This window comes from Pinus tabuliformis, chromosome 2_2 (genome assembly GCF_031772625.1).
Source record: "Pinus tabuliformis cultivar Carrire ecotype Pingquan chromosome 2_2, CPIR1, whole genome shotgun sequence".
Taxonomy (NCBI): domain Eukaryota; kingdom Viridiplantae; phylum Streptophyta; class Pinopsida; order Pinales; family Pinaceae; genus Pinus; species Pinus tabuliformis.
Genome location: NC_142300.1, coordinates 870,724,712 through 870,730,711, shown reverse-complemented (window position 1 = coordinate 870,730,711; position 6,000 = coordinate 870,724,712).

Here is a 6,000-nt window from a genome sequence, read left to right as displayed (position 1 = left end):
ACGAAGCACCAATATCTCCCAATGAAGAGAAAGGACTAGGATTCCCTCCAAGAGGGATCCCTTGATTGGTGGACTCCATTATCTCAACCTAAGACCAACGAAGGAATAGAGATGTTATTCCGAATTGAATAAATTTTAATGACGCTTTGACACAACTTTGCTTTTTCAATTTTTAAGAGTTGAGAAACAGCTAAAGATGACTCTAGTCGCCTCCGATTTTTAACGAGCCTGAAGTGACAAGTGCTCAAATGGACCTTTTTTTTAAGGGGTCGAAAAGGAATGAAAGTGACTACTCTCGAAATCTAGACAGAGGATTACCAAACTAATCACAAAACTACAATATACACCTTGGTGGTAAATTAAAGAGAAATTTCCAAGGACTTATGTATCGCAGTCAATCTTCCCGAATGTTGTGTTCAGTGCATTGTGATCGATAGGGCGGCAGACACGGCTTCCTATGGATAAAGGATACCAGCCTATTTTGGTCTCCCAATATATACTCAATGGTATGGGGAGCATAGGTCCGTACTAGCACTTGTCATAGCAAAGAGGAGGAATCACCCAACCTTTGATGAAAACGATAGTTACTAGGTTTTATGATGCCGGAACACGTCTCTAGCCTAGACCTCTAGATGTGTTGCATTAGGTTCCAAAGCGTTTTTAAGTTCATTGAGATTTATTTTAGAGTTGATCTTGTTTAGAATTTTGTCTTTCAAGGTTCACCACGTGATGTAGATGTAAAATTTCTAAATATGCAATCTAAAATGATAAACAGTCATTTATTTTTTAGTAATGAAAATCCTAGCTACTAAGGAAAGAAGATTACGATTCTTTCAACAGAGAACAAGGAGAACACACTAAATGCACTTTTCCTAAATCATTTTTCGCACATAGTCTAAATGCAAATGCAAATGCATGTATTTTTTTTCATTTCCTTAATGTGAGAATGCCAAAAAGGAAAACTAAGTATAGATCTGAACTATTTTCTTCAAAGCGACATTTCGACAATTTCTTTTCAAAATGAAAGGAAGACTAAACGACACTTTTCGATTTCGAATAGAAAACTTCTTTCGACACTTCAAATATTAACAATTCAAATCAAATACAATGACAAAAGTACAATCGACTATCTAGAGGAGGAAGACTTTACGACACTCTTCTTTTTTACTCAAAATGACAATTACAACACTTTTTTGCATCAAAACGAAAGTTAGATTTAAGCTAATTTTTTATGAAGGATCGTAAATGATGGAAAAATACATTAAAAAATTTAATAATCTTGATCTATGTAGGCTGAACTATGTAAAGGAAGGAGGCTTCAGCAATGAGATACTGATCATAAGCAGCAAAGCAACTGAATAGAGCTGAAATAAGGACCAAAAACCCAAATTTCAAGGAGAGAAATAGGATTACTCAATCATCGCACCTGTCCTTCATAGAAATAGGAATGCATCTCACCTTCTACACACGGGAGTTGCGATGCATATAGGCTTCTAGTTACAGACAGTGCGATAGGCCAAGGAGAGAAACTGAGGTGGGATTTTGCTCAAATTTGTAGCTGAGTTCAATGATTTAGGCTGAGCTATTATGGACAGTAAGGAACAAAGTACAGGGGTCTGATCTTAGGAAGTCATTGAGCTACCATAAGGGCATTTAGAATGCTCGTAAATCAAATGTTTATTTCATAAACGAACCCGAAGATTGACTGAAGCAGCATTCATCTACTTTTCAATTGCATAGCAAGAGAAGTTCGAAGGCTATCTAGCTAACTTCAAGCTCCGTTTGTAGTTTATAAAGCAAACAACAATAACAAACAAACAAACTATTTTCTCCCCAGTGGAGTCACCATTTTGTTTCCGGGAAAACTAGTGTCTTTTTTATCTGTTAGTCCCACTAAGATTGGTAGCTATCTTATAAACAAACAATCAAGGCCGTTGGCCTTAGCCCCAGGCACATAGCCCCCCACATGCCCAAATTTTTTCGATTTAAGGCGCTAGCGGACATTTAAAGTGTCCGGCAATTTTGCTCGAATTTCAGTGAAATCGTCGCTTCATTAGCGCGTTTTGGGGAAAATTTGTAGGATGGTGCTGGATTTCAGAGAATTTGTGGTGCGATTAGCAGAAGAATGGGAAAGGCCATGACTTCTTTAGCTTTTTACCAAATCAGGAGCAGCAAGAGGCTACACGTGCATTTTTTGGCATTCTGCAGCCATTGGAATAGGTTTCAAAGATATTTGAGCATCGTAAATTGATGTAGTCACATCCAGGATGAGATGGATTTCTTATACATTTCCTCACTCAGCACGGCGTATCAGTATGCTGTAAAGATTGAGCAGAAGTTTAAACAAAATATGCGGGACTTTGGATCTCCAAATCCAAAGAAAGGAAAAGGTGCCCCCAAACCATAGAACAAGGGACCAAGCCAAGGCGGGGCTACCCAAGACAACCCACTAAAGCCACAAGTAAAGAAAAACACCATGAAGAAGAAGAAGTAGGATAAAAAAGAAGTCAACCAACCGCCCATGGCATAAGTATTGGTAATGTTCAAGAAACTTCTAATATGCATCGCAAGCCCAGAAACCCTTGCAAGCTTTGTAAGGGTGACCACTTCCTTATTTATTGTCTTGGTATTCCTTAGGTCTTGGATGTATGGTCAAAAAATTCTTATCAACTTACTGTTGATCCATCGACCAATTATTGTTAGGTTCCCAAGAAAAAGGGTAAAGTTAGGTTTCCTTGTAGGTTATGCAAATGGATTCATCATAGTCACCTTTGCCTTTATATGGATGAAGCCTCAAAATTGTTGGAAAAACTTATTGTTCCACAGCAACAACTTCCAACTGGTTACCATAAACTTTCTCCCAACCTACTGTCAATTGACAAAGTGATTGATCTAATTCCAAGTATAGTCAATCTCACTCTTCCATTGGAAAGTGAAACACATATCACTCTGGTTGATGAGTCGTTCGTTGATCAAATGGTCACCTCGATTCCATCTTCGGTCAATCCCACTCTCCCTTTAGAGAGTGAATTTAATACCACTTAGGTTCTTCTTGTTACTTCAGATTCTTCTACACATGGGAGCATTTCACATGTTTCCATTGAACTCCCTCCGAGTAATGAGGCTATTTCCTTTGATTGGAGTAGGCTGACAAGACCTCATCTTCCTTATTACACCCCTTTCCAAATCATTGTGAAATCATATGATAAGAATGTACGACGCACAAATGTAGATGAATGTGATTCTATTAGTATTTTATCCTCATCCACTTGGCAAGCTTTGGGTTCCCCTCATCTTGTGCCTGTTACACTGAATCTTTTAGCTTTTAATAGAACCATCAGCAAACCTTTAGGGATCCTTCCTAAGTTACCTATTACTCTAGAAGGAATTATTGTCTTCATTGATCTTATGGTAGTCCAAGGCCCCTTGGATTTCAATTTTCTCCTTGGGCGAGACTATGTCTATGCTATGAAAGTTGTCGTATCGACACTCTTTCACGTGATGTATTTTCCTCAAAATGGAAACATTGTGACTATTGACCAGCTTTCATTCTTTCATCTTGATTTGACTACCAGACATTTGATATCCATGAATGTTCCTTATATGCAAGTGGTATCTACCCTACCACGGGTTAATTATGTAGCAACTAGTCCCATGTTTTCAGTTACCGATGTAAGTGAGCCTCTCATTGTTTGCTTGACTTCTTATGACTTAGATCCGATAATTAACATAGGGAACCTTATGGGGAAATTTGAAATGTCTTTTCTTACCCCTTTTGATTCTCTTCACATGTCTTCCTTCCAAATAGTTATTCTTCCTTCTGATGAAGATTTCTTGGAAGCCACAGTCAGGAAATATCCCTTGGCATTTGTTTCTTCCAAATGGAATCCATGATCCAAGTCACTATGAGGATACGTATTTTACTGCATCAACCTCATTAAAAAATGAAACAGGTTTGATCCCGATGGATATTGGTGGCCACCTACCTATTCCACTTAGACCCTCACCATTGTTTCTTTCAATTTTTCAGTTTCCTTAATTGTAGCTCAGTTTACTATTTTTCGCAGTTTTTCGAGTCCTAAACTTTCAAAGCCATTTTGAGTCCCTAAATGACATTTTTTTGGAAAAATTCCTCAAGGTTTTTCATAAGTAATCACATCAGTGTTTGTAGTCCTCGGATAGATATTTCCAACAAGGTATCATACGCATCAAATGAAGATAATATGACCAAGTTACGACCCAGGGAAGTTGGTTGTCCAACTAACCCCAACGGGGCCCATAAACTCTTGGTATTACATCTCGGGTTAGGGTTTTGGTTGTTTACGATTTTATCTTATTGTTCAATAATAAAAAGGCCCTTGAGCCTCATTGTAACTCAGTTTAGAGGCATGTAGATGTGACATCTCTTCTTAGAGATAAGCTACCATTGCCCAAGCTATCTTATTTCCATTCTGTTTGTAAGCATAGTTCAGTATTTTTCTATTAATGAAATGAAGTGTTTTTCTGTTGCATCTCTGTGTTTATGAGTATATATGTAATTTTTTGTGTTCTTGTTTAATTTCGAATCAGTGGTATCAGAGGGCTCTTCTCTTCTTCTTTTTTATTTGCATGTCCCCAATGAGGTCAGGGTATAAGTAGTTAGGGCTCGATCTGGTTGAACCATTGCAGGATCAGCCTCGCAAAACATGATGACCTCCCATGGCATAAAAAAATAAATATGAGGGGGCAAGAGATCCTTTCAAAATTTTTCTCAAAGAAGCCCTCGAGCGACAGAGCGATGTAATGATGGATAACTTTGCCCAAATCCTTTGACGGCTACCCGCAGGCGGTGCATCTTCATCCAGCAGCCACTCTGGAGGTGCCACTCCTTCTAAGGTACAAGTTAACTTCGATATTCCCATATTCCCATCAAGGAATAGTATTACCCTATTGGGAGTTACGAAGATAAATACATAAAGTGGACCATGCTACGGCAGGGAAGGGACCAAGGTGTGTCGAAGTTCACAAATACTTTCCATACCCTTCGCACGAAGTTGGGTATCAAGGATATTGAGTGACATTTGGTACTCAAGTGCTGTGGCTGTCTACACAAGTACATCCAGGATGAGACGAAGTTCTTATACATTTCCTTGCTCAGCACGGCATATCAGTACGTTGTAAAGATTAAGCAGAAGTTTAAACAGAATATGCAGGACTTTGGATCTCCAAATCCAAAGAAAGGAAAAGGCGCCCCCAAACCATAGAACAAGGGACCAAGCTAAGGTGGGGCTACCCAGGACAACCCACTAAAGCCACAAGTAAAGAAAAACACCATGAAGACGAAGAAAGATATGGGAAAATGGTGTGAGTTCCATAAGATCTCCACTCACAATACAAGTAAGTGTCAGGCCAAGCAGTCACTGCTGGCCAAGCTGAAGGCTTCCAAATCAGACGCAGGTTCTGACTCTGAATCAGAACTCAATAAGGGGACAGACAAAGGGAATCAGATCATTGATGCGGAGCCCAGTGCCACTGTGGCCACCACAAAGATCCAGGAAATTGAGCCTGAAGATCCAGAGAAGGGGGGACACCTCTTCCACTCACAAATGTGGGTGAAGGGTTCTCTATTGAAGTTCATTATCGACAGTAGGAGCCAAAAGAACCTCATCTCAGAAGAAATCATGAAGAGGTTGGGCCTAAATAGTACATCACATCCATAGTAGTACACCATCGGGTGGCTTCACCAAGGACGAGATATTCACGTTAGCCAGTAGTGTCACCTTCCATATAGCATCAAGCCCTTCACAGATGAGGTATTGTGTGATGTTGCTCCTCTTGAAGTTTCTGATGTATTGTAAGGAAAACCATGCTTGTGGAAGTGACATGTTGTATATGAGTATAGACCTCACTCTGTGATTATTACTTTGGCTAATAATTTGTATAGGATACCAGAGGTAGCCCCACCTACCGCCATCTCTTTGATCACTGCAAAGCAATGCAGAGAGATCATTTCCCAAACCA